Below are 20,575 nucleotides of genomic sequence, written 5' to 3' on the forward strand. Positions count from 1 at the left end.
AAGAGAAAAAAGTTTCCAATTTAAAAAGCTAGAGAATAAAAGCAATTTGCCAGTAATGGGAAAAACCTACAGCACCTGGTGTTCCCATGTGGTCTCCCACCCAAGTACTTACCAGGCCCAACACTGCTTAGCTTCCAAGATCAGACGAGATTGGGCGTATCCAATGTGGTATGGCTGTAGGTGAGATATAGGCACTTTTTTGCCCTCTTCTACTTCTATAACCAGGTAAGCTAATAAAAAAGTTTCCTAACTGTTTTGGCTTACTGAAAAAAATCATGTGTTGGTAATGTAAAAAGACATACAGGACATGATATAAGCAGGTGGTCTCAAATTAAACTACTAAAGAGGCTCAACAATGTTTAGCTGCCAAAAGCAGTTGGAATTGGGCCTAAACAGTGTGGTAAGTTTTTAGGTGATGGCTATTGTGTCTGTTTGACCTCTTCCAAATGTCTGTACTGGCAATAAAAAAAAGTTTCCAATTTAAATAGCTAGAGAATATAAACAATTTGCCAGTAATGGAAAAAATTCTACAGCACCTAGTGTTCCCATGTGGTCTCCCACCCAAGTACTAACCAGGCACAACACTGCTTAGCTTCCAAGATCAGACGAGATTGGGCGTATCCAATGTGGTATGGCTGTAGGTAAGATACAGGCACTTTTTTGCCCTCTTCTACTTCTATAACCAGGTAAGCTAATAAAAAAGTGTCCTAACTGTTTTGGCTTACTGAAAAAAATCATGTGTTGGTAATGTAAAAAAACCTACAACACATGATATAAGCAGGTGGTCTCAAATTAAACTACTAAAGAGGCTCAACACTGTTTATCTGCCAAAAGCAGTTGGAATTGGGCCTAAACAGTGTGGTAAGTTTTAAGGTGATGGCTATTGTGTCTGTTTGACCTCTTCCAAATGTCTGTACTGGCAATAAAGAGAAAAAAGTTTCCAATTTAAAAAGCTAGAGAAAAAAACAATTTGCCAGTAATGGGAAAAACCTACAGAACCTGGTGTTCCCATGTGGTCTCCCACCCAAGTACTAACCAGGCCCAACACTGCTTAGCTTCCAAGATCAGACGAGATTGGGCGTATCCAATGTGGTATGGCTGTAGGTGAGATGCAGGCACTTTTTTGCCCTCTTCTACTTCTATAACCAGGTAAGCTAATAAAAAAGTGTCCTAACTGTTTTGGCTTACTGAAAAAAATCATGTGTTGGTAATGTAAAAAAACCTACAGGACATTTTATAAGCAGATGGTCTCAAATTAAACTACTAAAGAGGCTCAACACTGTTTAGCTGCCAAAAGCAGTTGGAATTGGGCCTAAACAGTATGGTAAGTTTTTAGGTGATGGCTATTGTGTCTGTTTGACCTCTTCCAAATGTCTGTACTGGCAATAAAGAGAAAAAAGTTTCCAATTTAAAAAGCTAGAGAATAAAACCAATTTGCCAGTAATGGGAAAAACCTACAGCACCTGGTGTTCCCATGTGGTCTCCCACCCAAGTACTAACCAGGCCCAACACTGCTTAGCTTCCAAGATCAGACGAGATTGGGCATATCCAATGTGGTATGGCTGTAGGTGAAATACAAGCACTTTTTTGCCCTCTTCTACTTCTATAACCAGGTAAGCTAATAAAAAAGTTTCCTAACTGTTTTGGCTTACTGAAAAAAATCATGTGTTGGTAATGTAAAAAGACCTACAGGACATGATATAAGCAGGTGGTCTCAAATTAATCTACTAAAGAGGCTCAACACTGTTTAGCTGCCAAAAGCAGTTGGAATTGGGCCTAAACAGTATGGTAAGTTTTTAGGTGATGGCTATTGTGTCTGTTTGACCTCTTCCAAATGTCTGTACTGGCAATAAAGAGAAAAAAGTTTCCAATTTAAAAAGCTAGAGAATAAAAACAATTTGCCAGTAATGGGAAAAACCTACAGCACCTGGTTTTCCCATGTGGTCTCCCACCCAAGTACTAACCAGGCCCAACATTGCTTAGCTTCCAAGATCAGACGAGATTGGGCGTATCCAATGTGGTATGGCTGTAGGTGAGATACAGGCACTATTTTGCCCTCTTCTACTTCTATAACCAGGTAAGCTAATAAAAAAGTTTCCTAACGGTATTGGCTTACTGAAAAAAATCATGTGTTGGTAATGTAATAAGACCTACAGGACATGATATTAGCAGGTGGTCTCAAATTAAACTACTAAAGAGGCTCAACAATGTTTAGCTGCCAAAAGCAGTTGGAATTGGGCCAAAACAGTGTGGTAAGTTTTTAGGTGATGGCTATTGTGTCTGTTTGACCTCTTCCAAATGTCTGTACTGGCAATAAAGAGAAAAAAGTTTCCAATTTAAAAAGCTAGAGAATAAAAACAATTTGCCAGTAATGGGAAAAACCTACAGCACTTGGTGTTCCCATGTGGTCTCCCACCCAAGTACTAACCAGGCCCAACACTGCTTAGCTTCCAAGATCAGACGAGATTGGGTGTATCCAATGTGGTATGGCTGTAGGTGGAATACAAGCACTTTTTTGCCCTCTTCTACTTCTATAACCAGGTAAGCTAATAAAAAAGTTTCCTAACTGTTTTGGCTTACTGAAAAAAATCATGTGTTGGTAATGTAAAAAGACCTACAGGACATGATATAAGCAGGTGGTCTCAAATTAATCTACTAAAGAGGCTCAACACTGTTTAGCTGCCAAAAGCAGTTGGAATTGGGCCGAAACAGTGTGGTAAGTCTTTAGGTGATGCCTATTGTGTCTGTTTGACCTCTCCCAAATGTCTGTGTCGGCAATAAAAAGAAAAACTTTCCAATTTAAATAGCTAGAGAATAAAAACAATTTGCCAGTAATGGGAAAAAGCCTACAGCACCTGGTGTTCCCATGTGGTCTCCCACCCAAGTACTAACCAGGCCCAACATTGCTTAGCTTCCAAGATCAGACGAGATTGGGCGTATCCAATGTGGTATGGCTGTAGTTGAGATACAGGCACTATTTTGCCCTCTTCTACTTCTATAACCAGGTAAGCTAATAAAAAAGTGTCCTAACTGTTTTGGCTTACTGAAAAAAATCATGTGTTGGTAATGTAAAAAAACCTACAGGACATTTTATAAGCAGATGGTCTCAAATTAAACTACTAAAGAGGCTCAACACTGTTTAGCTGCCAAAAGCAGTTGGAATTGGGCCTAAACAGTATGGTAAGTTTTTAGGTGATGGCTATTGTGTCTGTTTGACCTCTTCCAAATGTCTGTACTGGCAATAAAGAGAAAAAAGTTTCCAATTTAAAAAGCTAGAGAATAAAAACCTACAGCACCTGGTGTTCCCATGTGGTCTCCCACCCAAGTACTAACCAGGCCCAACACTGCTTAGCTTCCAAGATCAGACGAGATTGGGCGTATCCAATGTGGTATGGCTGTAGGTGAAATACATGCACTTTTTTGCCCTCTTCTACTTCTATAACCAGGTAAGCTAATAAAGAAGATTCCTAACTGTTTTGGCTTACTGAAAAAAATCATGTGTTGGTAATGTAAAAAAACCTACAGGACATTTTATAAGCAGATGGTCTCAAATTAAACTACTAAAGAGGCTAAACACTGTTTAGCTGCCAAAAGCAGTTGGAATTGGGCCGAAACAGTGTGGTAAGTCTTTAGGTGATGCCTATTGTGTCTGTTTGACCTCTCCCAAATGTCTGTGTCGGCAATAAAAAGAAAAAGTTTCCAATTTAAATAGCTAGAGAATAAAAACAATTTGCAAGTAATGGGAAAAAGCCTACAGCACCTGGTGTTCCCATGTGGTCTCCCACCCAAGTACTAACCAGGCCCAACATTGCTTAGCTTCCAAGATCAGACGAGATTGGGCGTATCCAATGTGGTATGGCTATAGGTGAGATATAGGCACTATTTTGCCCTCTTCTACTTCTATAACCAGGTAAGCTAATAAAAAAGTTTCCTAACTGTATTGGCTTACTGAAAAAAATCATGTGTTGGTAATGTAAAAAGACCTACAGGACATGATATTAGCAGGTGGTCTCAAATTAAACTACTAAAGAGGCTCAACAATGTTTAGCTGCCAAAAGCAGTTGGAATTGGGCCTAAACAGTGTGGTAAGTTTTTAGGTGATGGCTATTGTGTCTGTTTGACCTCTTCCAAATGTCTGTACTGGCAATAAAGAGAAAAAAGTTTCCAATTTAAAAAACTAGAGAATAAAAACAATTTGCCATTAATGGGAAAAACCTACAGCACCTGGTGTTCCCATGTGGTCTCCCACCCAAGTACTAACCAGGCCCAACACTGCTTAGCTTCCGAGATCAGACGAGATTGGGTGTATCCAATGTGGTATGGCTGTAGGTGGAATACAAGCACTTTTTTGCCCTCTTCTACTTCTATAACCAGGTAAGCTAATAAAAAAGTTTCCTAACTGTTTTGGCTTACTGAAAAAAATCATGTGTTGGTAATGTAAAAAGACCTACAGGACATGATATAAGCAGGTGGTCTCAAATTAAACTACTAAAGAGGCTCAACACTGTTTAGCTGCCAAAAGCAGTTGGAATTGGGCCTAAACAGTGTGGTAAGTTTTTAGGTGATGGCTATTGTGTCTGTTTGACCTCTTCCAAATGTCTGTACTGGCAATAAAAAAAAGTTTCCAATTTAAATAGCTAGAGAATATAAACAATTTGCCAGTAATGGAAAAAATCCTACAGCACCAGGTGTTCCCATGTGGTCTCCCACCCGAGTACTAACCAGGCCCAACACTGCTTAGCTTCCAAGATCAGACGAGATTGGGCGTATCCAATGTGGTATGGCTGTAGGTGAAATACAAGCACTTTTTTGCCCTCTTCTACTTCTATAACCAGGTAAGCTAATAAAAAAGTTTCCTAACTGTATTGGCTTACTGAAAAAAATCATGTGTTGGTAATGTAAAAAAACCTACAGGACATTTTATAAGCAGATGGTCTCAAATTAAACTACTAAAGAGGCTCAACACTGTTTAGCTGCCAAAAGCAGTTGGAATTGGGCCTAAACAGTGTGGTAAGTTTTTAGGTGATGGCTATTGTGTCTGTTTGACCTCTTCCAAATGTCTGTACTGGCAATAAAGAGAAAAAAGTTTCCAATTTAAAAAGCTAGAGAATAAAACCAATTTGCCAGTAATGGGAAAAACCTACAGCACCTGGTGTTCCCATGTGGTCTCCCACCCAAGTACTAACCAGGCCCAACACTGCTTAGCTTCCAAGATCAGACGAGATTGGGCATATCCAATGTGGTATGGCTGTAGGTGAAATACAAGCACTTTTTTGCCCTCTTCTACTTCTATAACCAGGTAAGCTAATAAAAAAGTTTCCTAACTGTTTTGGCTTACTGAAAAAAATCATGTGTTGGTAATGTAAAAAGACCTACAGGACATGATATAAGCAGGTGGTCTCAAATTAATCTACTAAAGAGGCTCAACACTGTTTAGCTGCCAAAAGCAGTTGGAATTGGGCCTAAACAGTATGGTAAGTTTTTAGGTGATGGCTATTGTGTCTGTTTGACCTCTTCCAAATGTCTGTACTGGCAATAAAGAGAAAAAAGTTTCCAATTTAAAAAGCTAGAGAATAAAAACAATTTGCCAGTAATGGGAAAAACCTACAGCACCTGGTTTTCCCATGTGGTCTCCCACCCAAGTACTAACCAGGCCCAACATTGCTTAGCTTCCAAGATCAGACGAGATTGGGCGTATCCAATGTGGTATGGCTGTAGGTGAGATACAGGCACTATTTTGCCCTCTTCTACTTCTATAACCAGGTAAGCTAATAAAAAAGTTTCCTAACGGTATTGGCTTACTGAAAAAAATCATGTGTTGGTAATGTAATAAGACCTACAGGACATGATATTAGCAGGTGGTCTCAAATTAAACTACTAAAGAGGCTCAACAATGTTTAGCTGCCAAAAGCAGTTGGAATTGGGCCAAAACAGTGTGGTAAGTTTTTAGGTGATGGCTATTGTGTCTGTTTGACCTCTTCCAAATGTCTGTACTGGCAATAAAGAGAAAAAAGTTTCCAATTTAAAAAGCTAGAGAATAAAAACAATTTGCCAGTAATGGGAAAAACCTACAGCACTTGGTGTTCCCATGTGGTCTCCCACCCAAGTACTAACCAGGCCCAACACTGCTTAGCTTCCAAGATCAGACGAGATTGGGTGTATCCAATTTGGTATGGCTGTAGGTGGAATACAAGCACTTTTTTGCCCTCTTCTACTTCTATAACCAGGTAAGCTAATAAAAAAGTTTCCTAACTGTTTTGGCTTACTGAAAAAAATCATGTGTTGGTAATGTAAAAAGACCTACAGGACATGATATAAGCAGGTGGTCTCAAATTAATCTACTAAAGAGGCTCAACACTGTTTAGCTGCCAAAAGCAGTTGGAATTGGGCCGAAACAGTGTGGTAAGTCTTTAGGTGATGCCTATTGTGTCTGTTTGACCTCTCCCAAATGTCTGTGTCGGCAATAAAAAGAAAAACTTTCCAATTTAAATAGCTAGAGAATAAAAACAATTTGCCAGTAATGGGAAAAAGCCTACAGCACCTGGTGTTCCCATGTGGTCTCCCACCCAAGTACTAACCAGGCCCAACATTGCTTAGCTTCCAAGATCAGACGAGATTGGGCGTATCCAATGTGGTATGGCTGTAGTTGAGATACAGGCACTATTTTGCCCTCTTCTACTTCTATAACCAGGTAAGCTAATAAAAAAGTGTCCTAACTGTTTTGGCTTACTGAAAAAAATCATGTGTTGGTAATGTAAAAAAACCTACAGGACATTTTATAAGCAGATGGTCTCAAATTAAACTACTAAAGAGGCTCAACACTGTTTAGCTGCCAAAAGCAGTTGGAATTGGGCCTAAACAGTATGGTAAGTTTTTAGGTGATGGCTATTGTGTCTGTTTGACCTCTTCCAAATGTCTGTACTGGCAATAAAGAGAAAAAAGTTTCCAATTTAAAAAGCTAGAGAATAAAAACCTACAGCACCTGGTGTTCCCATGTGGTCTCCCACCCAAGTACTAACCAGGCCCAACACTGCTTAGCTTCCAAGATCAGACGAGATTGGGCGTATCCAATGTGGTATGGCTGTAGGTGAAATACATGCACTTTTTTGCCCTCTTCTACTTCTATAACCAGGTAAGCTAATAAAGAAGATTCCTAACTGTTTTGGCTTACTGAAAAAAATCATGTGTTGGTAATGTAAAAAAACCTACAGGACATTTTATAAGCAGATGGTCTCAAATTAAACTACTAAAGAGGCTAAACACTGTTTAGCTGCCAAAAGCAGTTGGAATTGGGCCGAAACAGTGTGGTAAGTCTTTAGGTGATGCCTATTGTGTCTGTTTGACCTCTCCCAAATGTCTGTGTCGGCAATAAAAAGAAAAAGTTTCCAATTTAAATAGCTAGAGAATAAAAACAATTTGCAAGTAATGGGAAAAAGCCTACAGCACCTGGTGTTCCCATGTGGTCTCCCACCCAAGTACTAACCAGGCCCAACATTGCTTAGCTTCCAAGATCAGACGAGATTGGGCGTATCCAATGTGGTATGGCTATAGGTGAGATATAGGCACTATTTTGCCCTCTTCTACTTCTATAACCAGGTAAGCTAATAAAAAAGTTTCCTAACTGTATTGGCTTACTGAAAAAAATCATGTGTTGGTAATGTAAAAAGACCTACAGGACATGATATTAGCAGGTGGTCTCAAATTAAACTACTAAAGAGGCTCAACAATGTTTAGCTGCCAAAAGCAGTTGGAATTGGGCCTAAACAGTGTGGTAAGTTTTTAGGTGATGGCTATTGTGTCTGTTTGACCTCTTCCAAATGTCTGTACTGGCAATAAAGAGAAAAAAGTTTCCAATTTAAAAAACTAGAGAATAAAAACAATTTGCCATTAATGGGAAAAACCTACAGCACCTGGTGTTCCCATGTGGTCTCCCACCCAAGTACTAACCAGGCCCAACACTGCTTAGCTTCCGAGATCAGACGAGATTGGGTGTATCCAATGTGGTATGGCTGTAGGTGGAATACAAGCACTTTTTTGCCCTCTTCTACTTCTATAACCAGGTAAGCTAATAAAAAAGTTTCCTAACTGTTTTGGCTTACTGAAAAAAATCATGTGTTGGTAATGTAAAAAGACCTACAGGACATGATATAAGCAGGTGGTCTCAAATTAATCTACTAAATAGGCTCAACACTGTTTAGCTGCCAAAAGCAGTTGGAATTGGGCCTAAACAGTGTGGTAAGTTTTTAGGTTATGGCTATTGTGTCTGTTTGACCTCTTCCAAATGTCTGTACTGGCAATAAAGAGAAAAAAGTTTCCAATTTAAAAAGCTAGAGAATAAAAACAATTTGCCAGTAATGGGAAAAACCTACAGCACCTGGTGTTCCCATGTGGTCTCCCACCCAAGTACTAACCAGGCCCAACACTGCTTAGCTTCCAAGATCAGACGAGATTGGGCGTATCCAATGTGGTATGGCTGTAGGTGAAATACAAGCACTTTTTTGCCCTCTTCTACTTCTATAACCAGGTAAGCTAATAAAAAAGTGTCCTAACTGTTTTGGCTTACTGAAAAAAATCATGTGTTGGTAATGTAAAAAAACCTACAGGACATGATATAAGCAGGTGGTCTCAAATTAAACTACTAAAGAGGCTCAACACTGTTTAGCTGCCAAAAGCAGTTGGAATTGGGCCTAAACAGTGTGGTAAGTTTTTAGGTGATGGCTATTGTGTCTGTTTGACCTCTTCCAAATGTCTGTACTGGCAATAAAAAAAAGTTTCCAATTTAAATAGCTAGAGAATATAAACAATTTGCCAGTAATGGAAAAAATCCTACAGCACCAGGTGTTCCCATGTGGTCTCCCACCCGAGTACTAACCAGGCCCAACACTGCTTAGCTTCCAAGATCAGACGAGATTGGGCGTATCCAATGTGGTATGGCTGTAGGTGAAATACAAGCACTTTTTTGCCCTCTTCTACTTCTATAACCAGGTAAGCTAATAAAAAAGTTTCCTAACTGTATTGGCTTACTGAAAAAAATCATGTGTTGGTAATGTAAAAAAACCTACAGGACATTTTATAAGCAGATGGTCTCAAATTAAACTACTAAAGAGGCTCAACACTGTTTAGCTGCCAAAAGCAGTTGGAATTGGGCCTAAACAGTGTGGTAAGTTTTTAGGTGATGGCTATTGTGTCTGTTTGACCTCTTCCAAATGTCTGTACTGGCAATAAAGAGAAAAAAGTTTCCAATTTAAAAAGCTAGAGTATTAAAACAATTTGCGAGTAATGGGAAAAACCTACAGCACCTGGTGTTCCCATGTGGTCTCCCACCCAAGTACTAACCAGGCCCAACACTGCTTAGCTTCCAAGATCAGACGAAATTGGGCGTATCCAATGTGGTATGGCTGTAGGTGGAATACAAGCACTTTTTTGCCCTCTTCTACTTCTATAACCAGGTAAGCTAATAAAAAAGTTTCCTAACTGTATTGGCTTACTGAAAAAAATCATGTGTTGGTAATGTAAAAAAACCTACAGGACATTTTATAAGCAGATGGTCTCAAATTAAACTACTAAAGAGGCTCAACACTGTTTAGCTGCCAAAAGCAGTTGGAATTGGGCCTAAACAGTGTGGTAAGTTTTTAGGTGATGGCTATTGTGTCTGTTTGACCTCTTCCAAATGTCTGTACTGGCAATAAAGAGAAAAAAGTTTCCAATTTAAAAAGCTAGAGAATAAAAACAATTTGCCAGTAATGGGAAAAACCTACATCACCTGGTGTTCCTATGTGGTCTCCCACCCAAGTACTAACCAGGCCCAACACTGCTTAGCTTCCAAGATCAGACGAGATTGGGCGTATCCAATGTGGTATGGCTGTAGCTGAAATACAAGCACTTTTTTGCCCTCTTCTACTTCTATAACCAGGTAAGCTAATAAAAAAGTTTCCTAACTGTTTTGGCTTACTGAATAAAATCATGTGTTGGTAATGTAAAAAGACCTACAGGACATGATATAAGCAGGTGGTCTCAAATTAATCTACTAAAGAGGCTCAACACTGTTTAGCTGCCAAAAGCAGTTGGAATTGGGCCGAAACAGTGTGGTAAGTCTTTAGGTGATGCCTATTGTGTCTGTTTGACCTCTCCCAAATGTCTGTGTCGGCAATAAAAAGAAAAAGTTTCCAATTTAAATAGCTAGAGAATAAAAACAATTTGCCAGTAATGGGAAAAACCCTACAGCACCTGGTGTTCCCATGTGGTCTCCCACCCAAGTACTAACCAGGCCCAACATTGCTTAGCTTCCAAGATCAGACGAGATTGGGCGTATCCAATGTGGTATGGCTGTAGGTGAGATATCGGCACTATTTTGCCCTCTTCTACTTCTATAACCAGGTAAGCTAATAAAAAAGTTTCCTAACTGTATTGACTTACTGAAAAAAATCATGTGTTGGTAATGTAAAAAGACCTACAGGACATGATATTAGCAGGTGGTCTCAAATCAAACTACTAAAGAGGCTCAACAATGTTTAGCTGCCAAAAGCAGTTGGAATTGGGCCTAAACAGTGTGGTAAGTTTTTAGGTGATGGCTATTGTGTCTGTTTGACCTCTTCCAAATGTCTGTACTGGCAATAAAGAGAAAAAAGTTTCCAATTTAAAAAGCTAGAGTATTAAAACAATTTGCGAGTAATGGGAAAAACCTACAGCACCTGGTGTTCCCATGTGGTCTCCCACCCAAGTACTAACCAGGCCCAACACTGCTTAGCTTCCAAGATCAGACGAAATTGGGCGTATCCAATGTGGTATGGCTGTAGGTGGAATACAAGCACTTTTTTGCCCTCTTCTACTTCTATAACCAGGTAAGCTAATAAAAAAGTTCCCTAACTGTATTGGCTTACTGAAAAAAATCATGTGTTGGTAATGTAAAAAGACCTACAGGACATGATATTAGCAGGTGGTCTCAAATTAAACTACTAAAGAGGCTCAACAATGTTTAGCTGCCAAATGCAGTTGGAATTGGGCCTAAACAGCGTGGTAAGTTTTTAGGTGATGGCTATTGTGTCTGTTTGACCTCTTCCAAATGTCTGTACTGGCAATAAAGAAAAAAAGTTTCCAATTTAAAAAGCTAGAGAATAAAAACAATTTGCCAGTAATGGGAAAAACCTACAGCACCTGGTGTTCCCATGTGGTCTCCCACCCAAGTACTAACCAGGCCCAACACTGCTTAGCTTCCAAGATCAGACGAGATTGGGCGTATCCAATGTGGTATGGCTGTAGGTGAGATACAGGCACTTTTTTGCCCTCTTCTACTTCTATAACCAGGTAAGCTAATAAAAAAGTGTCCTAACTGTTTTGGCTTACTGAAAAAAATCATGTGTTGGTAATGTAAAAAAACCTACAGGACATGATATAAGCAGGTGGTCTCAAATTAAATTACTAAAGAGGCTCAACACTGTTTAGCTGCCAAAAGCAGTTGGAATTGGGCCTAAACAGTGTGGTAAGTTTTTAGGTGATGGCTATTGTGTCTGTTTGACCTCTTCCAAATGTCTGTACTGGCAATAAAAAAAAGTTTCCAATTTAAATAGCTAGAGAATAAAAACAATTTGCCAGTAATGGAAAAAATTCTACAGCACCAGGTGTTCCCATGTGGTCTCCCACCCAAGTACTAACCAGGCACAACACTGCTTAGCTCCCAAGATCAGGGGAGATTGGGCGTATCCAATGTGGTATGGCTGTAGATGAAATACAGGCACTTTTTTGCCCTCTTCTACTTCTATAACCAGGTAAGCTAATAAAAAAGTTTCCTAACTGTATTGGCTTACTGAAAAAAATCATGTGTTGGTAATGTAAAAAGACCTACAGGACATGATATTAGCAGGTTTTCTCAAATTAAACTACTAAAGAGGCTAAACACTGTTTAGCTGCCAAAAGCAGTTGGAATTGGGCCTAAACAGTGTGGTAAGTTTTTAGGTGATGGCTATTGTGTCTGTTTGACCTCTTCCAAATGTCTGTACTGGCAATAAAGAGAAAAAAGTTTCCAATTTAAAATGCTAGAGAATAAAAACAATTTGCCAGTAATGGGAAAAACCTACAGCACCTGGTGTTCCCATGTGGTCTCCCACCCAAGTACTAACCAGGCCCAACACTGCTTAGCTTCCAAGATCAGACGAGATTGGGCATATCCAATGTGGTATGGCTGTAGGTGAGATACAGGGACTTTTTTGCCCTCTTCTACTTCTATAACCAGGTAAGCTAATAAAAAAGTGTCCTAACTGTTTTGGCTTACTGAAAAAAATCATGTGTTGGTAATGTAAAAAGACCTACAGGACATGATATAAGCAGGTGGTCTCAAATTAATCTACTAAAGAGGCTCAACACTGTTTAGCTGCCAAAAGCAGTTGGAATTGGGCCGAAACAGTGTGGTAAGTCTTTAGGTGATGCCTATTGTGTCTGTTTAACCTCTCCCAAATGTCTGTGTCGGCAATAAAAAGAAAAAGTTTCCAATTTAAATAGCTAGAGAATAAAAACAATTTGCCAGTAATGGGAAAAAGCCTAAAGCACCTGGTGTTCCCATGTGGTCTCCCACCCAAGTACTAACCATGCCCAACATTGCTTAGCTTCCAAGATCAGACGAGATTGGGCGTATCCAATGTGGTATGGCTGTAGGTGAGATACAGGCACTATTTTGCCCTCTTCTACTTCTATAACAGGGTAAGCTAATAAAAAAGTTTCCTAACTGTATTGGCTTACTGAAAAAAATCATGTGTTGGTAATGTAAAAAGACCTACAGGACATGATATTAGCAGGTGGTCTCAAATAAAACTAATAAAGAGGCTCAACAATATTTAGCTGCCAAAAGCAGTTGGAATTGGGCCTAAACAGTGTGGTAAGTTTTTAGGTGATGGCTATTGTGTCTGTTTGACCTCTTCCAAATGTCTGTACTGGCAATAAAGAGAAAAAAGTTTCCAATTTAAAAAGCTAGAGAATAAAAACAATTTGCCAGTAATGGGAAAAACCTACAGAACCTGGTGTTCCCATGTGGTCTCCCACCCAAGTACTTACCAGGCCCAACACTGCTTAGCTTCCAAGATCAGACGAGATTGGGCGTATCCAATGTGGTATGGCTTTAGGTGAGATATAGGCACTTTTTTGCCCTCTTCTACTTCTATAACCAGGTAAGCTAATAAAAAAGTTTCCTAACTGTTTTGGCTTACTGAAAAAAATCATGTGTTGGTAATGTAAAAAGACCTACAGGACATGATATAAGCAGGTGGTCTCAAATGAAACTACTAAAGAGTTTCAACACTGTTTAGCTGCCAAAAGCAGTTGGAATTGGGCCTAAACCGTGTGGTAAGTTTTTAGGTGATGGCTATTGTGTCTGTTTGACCTCTTCCAAATGTCTGTACTGGCAATAAAAAAAAGTTTCCAATTTAAATAGCTAGTGAATAAAAACAATTTGCCAGTAATAAGAAAAAAACCTACAGCACCTGGTGTTCCCATGTGGTCTCCCACCCAAGTACTAACCAGGCCCAACACTGCTTAGCTTCCAAGATCAGACGAGATTGGGCGTATCTAATGTGGTATGGCTGTAGGTGAAATACAGGCACTATTTTGTCCTCTTCTACTTCTATAACCAGGTAAGCTAATAAAAAAGTTTCCTAACTGTATTGGCTTACTGAAAAAAATCATGTGTTGGTAATGTAAAAAGACCTACAGGACATGATATTAGCAGGTGGTCTCAAATTAAACTACTAAAGAGGCTCAACAATGTTTAGCTGCCAAAAGCAGTTGGAATTGGGCCTAAACAGCGTGGTAAGTTTTTAGGTGATGGCTATTGTGTCTGTTTGACCTCTTCCAAATGTCTGTACTGGCAATAAAGAGAAAAAAGTTTCCAATTTAAAAAGCTAGAGAATAAAAACAATTTGCCAGTAATGGGAAAAACCTACAGCACCTGGTGTTCCCATGTGGTCTCCCACCCAAATACTAACCAGACCCAACACTGCTTAGCTTCCAAGATCAGACGAGATTGGGCGTATCCAATGTGGTATGGCTGTAGGTGAGATACAGGCACTTTTTTGCCCTCTTCTACTTCTATAACCAGGTAAGCTAATAAAAAAGTGTCCTAACTGTTTTGGCTTACTGAAAAAAATCATGTGTTGGTAATGTAAAAAAACCTACAGGACATGATATAAGCAGGTGGTCTCAAATTAAATTACTAAAGAGGCTCAACACTGTTTAGCTGCCAAAAGCAGTTGGAATTGGGCCTAAACAGTGTGGTAAGTTTTTAGGTGATGGCTATTGTGTCTGTTTGACCTCTTCCAAATGTCTGTACTGGCAATAAAAAAAAGTTTCCAATTTAAATAGCTAGAGAATAAAAACAATTTGCCAGTAATGGAAAAAATTCTACAGCACCAGGTGTTCCCATGTGGTCTCCCACCCAAGTACTAACCAGGCACAACACTGCTTAGCTCCCAAGATCAGGCGAGATTGGGCGTATCCAATGTGGTATGGCTGTAGATGAAATACAAGCACTTTTTTGCCCTCTTCTACTTCTATAACCAGGTAAGCTAATAAAAAAGTTTCCTAACTGTATTGGCTTACTGAAAAAAATCATGTGTTGGTAATGTAAAAAGACCTACAGGACATGATATTAGCAGGTTTTCTCAAATTAAACTACTAAAGAGGCTAAACACTGTTTAGCTGCCAAAAGCAGTTGGAATTGGGCCTAAACAGTGTGGTAAGTTTTTAGGTGATGGCTATTGTGTCTGTTTGACCTCTTCCAAATGTCTGTACTGGCAATAAAGAGAAAAAAGTTTCCAATTTAAAATGCTAGTGAATAAAAACAATTTGCCAGTAATGGGAAAAACCTACAGCACCTGGTGTTCCCATGTGGTCTCCCACCCAAGTACTAACCAGGCCCAACACTGCTTAGCTTCCAAGATCAGACGAGATTGGGCATATCCAATGTGGTATGACTGTAGGTGAGATACAGGGACTTTTTTGCCCTCTTCTACTTCTATAACCAGGTAAGCTAATAAAAAAGTGTCCTAACTGTTTTGGCTTACTGAAAAAAATCATGTGTTGGTAATGTAAAAAAACCTACAGGACATGATATAAGCAGGTGGTCTCAAATTAAACTACTAAAGAGGCTCAACACTGTTTAGCTGCCAAAAGCAGTTGGAATTGGGCCTAAACAGTGTGGTAAGTTTTTAGGTGATGGCTTTTGTGTCTGTTTGACCTCTTTCAAATGTCTGTACTGGCAATAAAAAAAAGTTTCCAATTTAAATAGCTAGAGAATAAAAACAATTTGCCAGTAATGGAAAAAATTCTACAGCACCAGGTGATCCCATGTGGTCTCCCACCCAAGTACTAACCAGGCACAACACTGCTTAGCTTCCAAGATCAGACGAGATTGGGCGTATCCAATGCGGTATGGCTGTAGATGAAATACAAGCACTTTTTTGCCCTCTTCTACTTCTATAACCAGGTAAGCTAATAAAAAAGTTTCCTAACTATATTGGCTTACTGAAAAAAATCATGTGTTGGTAATGTAAAAAGACCTACAGGACATGATATTAGCAGGTGGTCTCAAATTGAACTACTAAAGAGGCTCAACACTGTTTAGCTGCCAAAAGCAGTTGGAATTGGGCCTAAACAGTGTGGTAAGTTTTTAGGTGATGGCTATTGTGTCTGTTTGACCTCTTCCAAATGTCTGTACTGGCAATAACGAGAAAAAAGTTTCCAATTTAAAAAGCTAGAGAATAAAAACAATTTGCCAGTAATGGGGAAAACCTACAGCACCTGGTGTTCCCATGTGGTCTCCCACCCAAGTACTAACCAGGCCCAACACTGCTTAGCTTCCAAGATCAGACGAGATTGGGCGTATCCAATGTGGTATGGCTGTAGGTGAAATACATGCACTATTTTGCCCTCTTCTACTTCTATAACCAGGTAAGCTAATAAAAAAGTTTCCTAACTGTATTGGCTTACTGAGAAAAATCATGTGTTGGTAATGTAAAAAGACATACAGGACATGATATTAGCAGGTGGTCTCAAATTAAACTACTAAAGAGGCTCAACAATGTTTAGCTGCCAAAAGCAGTTGGAATTGGGCCTAAACAGTGTGGTAAGTTTTTAGGTGATGGCTATTGTGTCTGTTTGACCTCTTCCAAATGTCTGTACTGGCAATAAAGAGAACAAAGTTTCCAATTTAAAAAGCTAGAGAATAAAAACAATTTGCCAGTAATGGGAAAAACCTACAGCACCTGGTGTTCCCATGTGGTCTCCCACCCAAGTACTAACCAGGCCAAACACTGCTTAGCTTCCAAGATCAGACGAGATTGGGCGTATCCAATGTGGTATGGCTGTATGTGAAAAACAAGCACTTTTTTGCCCTCTTCTACTTCTATAACCAGGTAAGCTAATAAAAAAGTTTCCTAACTGTTTTGGCTTACTGAAAAAAATCATGTGTTGGTAATGTAAAAAGACCTACAGGACATGATATAAGCAGGTGGTCTCAAATTAATCTACTAAAGAGGCTCAACACTGTTTAGCTGCCAAAAGCAGTTGGAATTGGGCCGAAAAAGTGTGGTAAGTCTTTAGGTGATGGCTATTGTGTCTGTTTGACCTCTCCCAAATGTCTGTATCGGCAATAAAAAGAAAAAGTTTCCAATTTAAATAGCTAGAGAATAAAAACAATTTGCCAGTAATGGGAAAAAGCCTACAGCACCTGGTGTTCCCATGTGGTCTCCCACCCAAGTACTAACCAGGCCCAACATTGCTTAGCTTCCAAGATCAGACGAGATTGGGCGTATCCATCGGTGCACCCTCCTGTTTGTCTGTCTGTCCATCTATGCCCCTGTATGATGCTCCGTCTGTCTGCCCATTCCCTATTCCTTCCACCTATTCCTTTCATCCACACATCTATGCCCATGCCCCATTGATGCCAATTATTCCTTGTTCCCCAGCCATTGGAAGGGAGGGCCACTGTTGTCATCAGTGCCCTCTTCCACACGGCCTTCACAGCGGTGAGTAATTTTAGACTTTCTCAGTGCTTGCAAACAGGGGGTAATCCATGGGCAGGATTTCACTAATAAGGGGAGGCATTTACCTGTTCGCTGGGCTTTGAACACTTGCAGCCCAGGGAATACGTCTGAATCAGGACCAAAGTCCCTTTAAATTTACCATACTACCATTGCAAAATTCCCACATTGACCACTGGGAGAAGGATAGAGGAAACTGGTCCAAGAGATTCTGCCTTTAAGGACCAGTGACCAACGGGACATGCATCCTTGGCCCCAACCATCACAGGGGCCTCGAGGTTTGCAGAGACAGAAAATGGGGCTGCAAACTCAACTTGCCAGCCGCACATCTTAGCTTATGCCTGCATTCACACTGGCTCCTATCACCTTGCTTGCTCTGCGCTGACGTCATTATGCTGCATCCGTGCCACTGGCCCATCCCACTGCCACTGCAGCCACCTAGGAAGAGCAGGATTTAACAGAACCTGGCACAATCCTCAGTGCTCCACACAGTAGCTACAGGAACTGACTAAAGGTACCTTACCCACCCATGAGGCAGTTGACACTGACTGACAATGTACTTTTTACTACTATATTTTTATTCTAATTAATTTTTTTTCCATTTTTCCCCTACCCCCTCCCGCTCTCTCCCCCTACCCCCTCTGTCTCTTTCCCTCCACCCTCTTTCCACTTGCCCTCTCTCTCTTACTGCCCCCTACAGGTACCTCTTTCTTCCCTCTTCCTCTCTCTCTCTCTCCCTTTTCTTTCTCTCCTCCCTCTATTTTGTCCCACCCCATTCCTCTCTCCCCATCCCTCTTTCTCACCTCCATCTCTCTCCCCCTGTCTCTCTTCCTCCCTCTCTCTGACCTCCCTTGCTCCCTACCGCTCTCCCTCTCATTTTCTCTGCCTCCTCCTCTATATCTCTCTTGCCTCTCTTTTCATCTCTCCTCCTCCCCCTCTTTTTTCCTCTCCCTTTCTCTTCCCCTTTCTCAATTTTTTTGTTTATTTCAGTTCATAATAAAAAATTTTGATATGGGTATTTTTTGTGTCCTGTGTATATAATTTGTTGATTTTAATGTACATTGTTCTTTGTATGTTTATGTTTATGTGAACTGGTGATTGTGTGATGCAGTGGTGCATGCCATCCTGTGGAGTATAGTGCTGCTTTATGTTTTATATATGTGAATAAGGTGCAATACTGTATAGCATAACATGTTTAAAGAGCACTGCTTTGTGTTGTAACTTGAAAAAGAAGCAATGCTGTGTGGTGTATTGTAAATAATGGATACAACTGTGTGACGTAATGCAAATAAGGGACACTACTGTATGATGTAATGTGAATAATGGGACTATTATGTGGTGTAATGTAAAGACGTTTGCACTGTGGTGTCATTTGAATGTGGGGTACTATTGTGTGATCACTCCACCTTCCCAGCAAGAACATGTTGTGCCAATTTAAAATATGGGTGGGTGGGTGTGCCAATGCTCCTGCTGGCACAGGGCACCAAAATGTCTACTTGCATCTCTGTGGATGAGGATTGCTATGGGTGAGGGGTGCTATGTTTTGCTGGCTGATACAGTAGGTGCTGGGTCAGAGGTAGAACTAGTGTTGGTGCTAGGGGGCACCAGCCAAAATCTTGCCTGGGACATCAGATTGGTTAGGGCAGGCTCTGTTTTCCGACACTCACAGGATGCAGGGATATATATTGCCGGGTGCTTTCCAAAGGTGCACCCGCAGGACGCCGATGTCCTAAGATACTTGCAGGGTGAGGCGGTACTCCAGTCATAAAAAAAAATACTGAAAGCCAAAATTTTTCCCAACATTTCAGCACCTTTTATGTGGTCACCTAAGTTTACCACACCATATACCCCTTATACAAATCATGCAACACAATAGTAACCCCCTTATACTGTACTTGCCTCTTACACATTATGCCACATGAAATGAGCCAAAATTCACACTGACTGAACCAAAATTCACACTATGGTACACGGATTGATTCAAAATTCACGTTATGCCACACAGTTTAAGGCAACATTTTTCCACATGGATTAAGCCCAAATACACACTATACCAAACGGATTGAGCAAAAATTCACACTATGCATCATAAACAGGGGTATTAAAAATATTCACCATAATGCCCACACACCATAATGTCCATTACGTATTATGCCAAACACCATAATGCCTATTAAAAATGATGCTACATAAGGGCTGCTTACCTATATGCTCATTGCCAGGGGATCCATGCTTATTGCAATGTGGGATTACATGCTTATTGCCAAAGGGGAATACATGCTCATGGTAACTGGGGGACAGCCACCGCCGGGCAGAAGTGACAGCTATTGACAGTCGGGCAGCAAGCAGGTGGCTGTATTCAGAGCACGGCAGGTCCCGGCTATTTGAAATAATACCCCTTTCACACCATAAAATGCAGGGACTTACCCAGGAATACGGTCCCAGGATCATGCACGGACGTTCCCGGGTTGGCCCCTTTTACACCAGCCTAGTACCTGCATTTTCTGGTATGATAGGGAGAGAAAACCACCCCCCCCCCCTTAACCAACTGGCTATACCGTTGGAAACAACTGACCCTTTTACATGAGACCAGTGTCATATTGAAGAACTTTTCAGTGGGCTTCGAATGATTTTGGTCCTGTTAAACTGGGCCATTTGGTTCCAGAGAAATCTGCCCTCAAAGAACATGAACACCCATGAAATTACATTTTAATGAAAAAATAGGTTTACTCGCAATATCTCTGGAACCAATTAACCCATATAGACCAGCCTGGTATCAGACTGAAGGCCCACTAATTTAGATCAAACTCGAGCTTCTGTGATGCCAGAGGTGGAACTGGCAGCCATTGGAACTGGGTGGGGGTCGGAATTAGCTGGTACCATGTTATTCTATGGGGAAAACGTTCTAGCTTTTCCCGGCATTATCTTCGGTTCCCAGGGGCTAGTAATGCGGAGCCAGGCTCGTTGGAAAGCCCTGGCCCTCAGCTTGAAAATGGGCCTATTTGAAAAGTGGGCCTGGAGCTACACCTCCATTAGGCCCATTGTAAATCCAGCCCTGACAGTCACACTCACAGTTCCTGATCTATTCAGCTGCTGTCCGTGGTTACTGGAGCCAGCCGTCCCCTGGGACCAGCCACCAATGAGCTGAGCTCATCTACAGGCTGGCCCCTCCTCTCCTGTCTCCCAACCTTCTCTCTTCTACAGCACTCATCTCCTCCTGGCCAGCATCCACCCAGCCTCTTGTCAGCTCCACCCCTTTAGAAACAGGCAAGTGCCTTGCATAGGGGGGAATAATGATATGTTGGGGGGCTAAGTATCTGTATGTCAATGGACTGCTCCTTTTTTTCTATGGAGAGCATGTAAATTCTTTATATACAGTTCCAAAATAACCAGCATATCCAAAGACTTTATGCAAAAAAAAAAAAAAGACTATCAAAAACATATACAAAGTTTAGCAGCAATAACTAAAGTGCATGTACTGTATAATCCAGCATTTACAGAGATACAATCCGGGCATTCATGGTGTGCTCTGACACTGGTACAACTGAATA

The 20,575-nt window shown here is 40.6% G+C and overlaps 32 non-coding genes and 4 pseudogenes across 32 annotated transcripts; all 36 read right to left on the reverse strand.

Annotated features, from left to right (window-relative positions):
• Positions 1–63: 63 nt before the first annotated feature.
• LOC146030741 (5S ribosomal RNA) lies at positions 64–182 on the reverse strand. The gene has a single exon (XR_014456230.1). It is a non-coding gene; the product is annotated as a 5S ribosomal RNA (ribosomal RNA).
• Positions 183–524: 342 nt separating this feature from the next.
• Positions 525–643, reverse strand: LOC146027876 (5S ribosomal RNA; annotated as a pseudogene).
• A 344-nt stretch (positions 644–987) lies between these two features.
• Positions 988–1,106, reverse strand: LOC146032232 (5S ribosomal RNA). The gene has a single exon (XR_014457677.1). It is a non-coding gene; the product is annotated as a 5S ribosomal RNA (ribosomal RNA).
• A 345-nt stretch (positions 1,107–1,451) lies between these two features.
• LOC146030987 (5S ribosomal RNA) lies at positions 1,452–1,570 on the reverse strand. Its single transcript, XR_014456466.1, has one exon. It is a non-coding gene; the product is annotated as a 5S ribosomal RNA (ribosomal RNA).
• Positions 1,571–1,915: 345 nt separating this feature from the next.
• LOC146030375 (5S ribosomal RNA) lies at positions 1,916–2,034 on the reverse strand. Its single transcript, XR_014455872.1, has one exon. It is a non-coding gene; the product is annotated as a 5S ribosomal RNA (ribosomal RNA).
• Positions 2,035–2,379: 345 nt separating this feature from the next.
• LOC146031239 (5S ribosomal RNA) lies at positions 2,380–2,498 on the reverse strand. Its single transcript, XR_014456710.1, has one exon. It is a non-coding gene; the product is annotated as a 5S ribosomal RNA (ribosomal RNA).
• Positions 2,499–2,843: 345 nt separating this feature from the next.
• On the reverse strand, positions 2,844–2,962 carry LOC146031775 (5S ribosomal RNA). The gene has a single exon (XR_014457231.1). It is a non-coding gene; the product is annotated as a 5S ribosomal RNA (ribosomal RNA).
• Positions 2,963–3,284: 322 nt separating this feature from the next.
• On the reverse strand, positions 3,285–3,403 carry LOC146033291 (5S ribosomal RNA). Its single transcript, XR_014458701.1, has one exon. It is a non-coding gene; the product is annotated as a 5S ribosomal RNA (ribosomal RNA).
• A 345-nt stretch (positions 3,404–3,748) lies between these two features.
• On the reverse strand, positions 3,749–3,867 carry LOC146031099 (5S ribosomal RNA). The gene has a single exon (XR_014456575.1). It is a non-coding gene; the product is annotated as a 5S ribosomal RNA (ribosomal RNA).
• A 345-nt stretch (positions 3,868–4,212) lies between these two features.
• On the reverse strand, positions 4,213–4,331 carry LOC146030738 (5S ribosomal RNA). Its single transcript, XR_014456228.1, has one exon. It is a non-coding gene; the product is annotated as a 5S ribosomal RNA (ribosomal RNA).
• Positions 4,332–4,673: 342 nt separating this feature from the next.
• Positions 4,674–4,792, reverse strand: LOC146031840 (5S ribosomal RNA). Its single transcript, XR_014457293.1, has one exon. It is a non-coding gene; the product is annotated as a 5S ribosomal RNA (ribosomal RNA).
• A 345-nt stretch (positions 4,793–5,137) lies between these two features.
• Positions 5,138–5,256, reverse strand: LOC146030988 (5S ribosomal RNA). The gene has a single exon (XR_014456467.1). It is a non-coding gene; the product is annotated as a 5S ribosomal RNA (ribosomal RNA).
• A 345-nt stretch (positions 5,257–5,601) lies between these two features.
• On the reverse strand, positions 5,602–5,720 carry LOC146030386 (5S ribosomal RNA). Its single transcript, XR_014455883.1, has one exon. It is a non-coding gene; the product is annotated as a 5S ribosomal RNA (ribosomal RNA).
• A 345-nt stretch (positions 5,721–6,065) lies between these two features.
• LOC146033348 (5S ribosomal RNA) lies at positions 6,066–6,184 on the reverse strand. The gene has a single exon (XR_014458758.1). It is a non-coding gene; the product is annotated as a 5S ribosomal RNA (ribosomal RNA).
• A 345-nt stretch (positions 6,185–6,529) lies between these two features.
• Positions 6,530–6,648, reverse strand: LOC146031777 (5S ribosomal RNA). Its single transcript, XR_014457233.1, has one exon. It is a non-coding gene; the product is annotated as a 5S ribosomal RNA (ribosomal RNA).
• A 322-nt stretch (positions 6,649–6,970) lies between these two features.
• On the reverse strand, positions 6,971–7,089 carry LOC146033303 (5S ribosomal RNA). The gene has a single exon (XR_014458713.1). It is a non-coding gene; the product is annotated as a 5S ribosomal RNA (ribosomal RNA).
• A 345-nt stretch (positions 7,090–7,434) lies between these two features.
• LOC146031101 (5S ribosomal RNA) lies at positions 7,435–7,553 on the reverse strand. The gene has a single exon (XR_014456577.1). It is a non-coding gene; the product is annotated as a 5S ribosomal RNA (ribosomal RNA).
• A 345-nt stretch (positions 7,554–7,898) lies between these two features.
• Positions 7,899–8,017, reverse strand: LOC146030739 (5S ribosomal RNA). Its single transcript, XR_014456229.1, has one exon. It is a non-coding gene; the product is annotated as a 5S ribosomal RNA (ribosomal RNA).
• Positions 8,018–8,362: 345 nt separating this feature from the next.
• On the reverse strand, positions 8,363–8,481 carry LOC146033315 (5S ribosomal RNA). The gene has a single exon (XR_014458725.1). It is a non-coding gene; the product is annotated as a 5S ribosomal RNA (ribosomal RNA).
• Positions 8,482–8,823: 342 nt separating this feature from the next.
• LOC146031841 (5S ribosomal RNA) lies at positions 8,824–8,942 on the reverse strand. The gene has a single exon (XR_014457294.1). It is a non-coding gene; the product is annotated as a 5S ribosomal RNA (ribosomal RNA).
• Positions 8,943–9,287: 345 nt separating this feature from the next.
• Positions 9,288–9,406, reverse strand: LOC146031295 (5S ribosomal RNA). The gene has a single exon (XR_014456764.1). It is a non-coding gene; the product is annotated as a 5S ribosomal RNA (ribosomal RNA).
• A 345-nt stretch (positions 9,407–9,751) lies between these two features.
• LOC146034711 (5S ribosomal RNA) lies at positions 9,752–9,870 on the reverse strand. Its single transcript, XR_014460114.1, has one exon. It is a non-coding gene; the product is annotated as a 5S ribosomal RNA (ribosomal RNA).
• Positions 9,871–10,215: 345 nt separating this feature from the next.
• LOC146030794 (5S ribosomal RNA) lies at positions 10,216–10,334 on the reverse strand. Its single transcript, XR_014456279.1, has one exon. It is a non-coding gene; the product is annotated as a 5S ribosomal RNA (ribosomal RNA).
• A 345-nt stretch (positions 10,335–10,679) lies between these two features.
• LOC146031296 (5S ribosomal RNA) lies at positions 10,680–10,798 on the reverse strand. The gene has a single exon (XR_014456765.1). It is a non-coding gene; the product is annotated as a 5S ribosomal RNA (ribosomal RNA).
• A 344-nt stretch (positions 10,799–11,142) lies between these two features.
• On the reverse strand, positions 11,143–11,261 carry LOC146033327 (5S ribosomal RNA). The gene has a single exon (XR_014458737.1). It is a non-coding gene; the product is annotated as a 5S ribosomal RNA (ribosomal RNA).
• A 342-nt stretch (positions 11,262–11,603) lies between these two features.
• Positions 11,604–11,722, reverse strand: LOC146028512 (5S ribosomal RNA; annotated as a pseudogene).
• Positions 11,723–12,067: 345 nt separating this feature from the next.
• LOC146030989 (5S ribosomal RNA) lies at positions 12,068–12,186 on the reverse strand. The gene has a single exon (XR_014456468.1). It is a non-coding gene; the product is annotated as a 5S ribosomal RNA (ribosomal RNA).
• Positions 12,187–12,531: 345 nt separating this feature from the next.
• Positions 12,532–12,650, reverse strand: LOC146034889 (5S ribosomal RNA). The gene has a single exon (XR_014460292.1). It is a non-coding gene; the product is annotated as a 5S ribosomal RNA (ribosomal RNA).
• A 345-nt stretch (positions 12,651–12,995) lies between these two features.
• On the reverse strand, positions 12,996–13,114 carry LOC146035041 (5S ribosomal RNA). Its single transcript, XR_014460444.1, has one exon. It is a non-coding gene; the product is annotated as a 5S ribosomal RNA (ribosomal RNA).
• Positions 13,115–13,457: 343 nt separating this feature from the next.
• Positions 13,458–13,576, reverse strand: LOC146031742 (5S ribosomal RNA). The gene has a single exon (XR_014457200.1). It is a non-coding gene; the product is annotated as a 5S ribosomal RNA (ribosomal RNA).
• Positions 13,577–13,921: 345 nt separating this feature from the next.
• LOC146033136 (5S ribosomal RNA) lies at positions 13,922–14,040 on the reverse strand. The gene has a single exon (XR_014458547.1). It is a non-coding gene; the product is annotated as a 5S ribosomal RNA (ribosomal RNA).
• A 342-nt stretch (positions 14,041–14,382) lies between these two features.
• LOC146028185 (5S ribosomal RNA) lies at positions 14,383–14,501 on the reverse strand (annotated as a pseudogene).
• A 345-nt stretch (positions 14,502–14,846) lies between these two features.
• LOC146031498 (5S ribosomal RNA) lies at positions 14,847–14,965 on the reverse strand. Its single transcript, XR_014456964.1, has one exon. It is a non-coding gene; the product is annotated as a 5S ribosomal RNA (ribosomal RNA).
• A 342-nt stretch (positions 14,966–15,307) lies between these two features.
• Positions 15,308–15,426, reverse strand: LOC146027933 (5S ribosomal RNA; annotated as a pseudogene).
• Positions 15,427–15,771: 345 nt separating this feature from the next.
• Positions 15,772–15,890, reverse strand: LOC146033339 (5S ribosomal RNA). The gene has a single exon (XR_014458749.1). It is a non-coding gene; the product is annotated as a 5S ribosomal RNA (ribosomal RNA).
• A 345-nt stretch (positions 15,891–16,235) lies between these two features.
• LOC146034119 (5S ribosomal RNA) lies at positions 16,236–16,354 on the reverse strand. Its single transcript, XR_014459525.1, has one exon. It is a non-coding gene; the product is annotated as a 5S ribosomal RNA (ribosomal RNA).
• Positions 16,355–20,575: the final 4,221 nt, after the last annotated feature.

Source organism: Crinia signifera, chromosome 8 (assembly GCF_055691185.1).
Source record: "Crinia signifera chromosome 8, ASM5569118v1, whole genome shotgun sequence".
NCBI classification, from domain to species: Eukaryota; Metazoa; Chordata; class Amphibia; order Anura; family Myobatrachidae; genus Crinia; species Crinia signifera.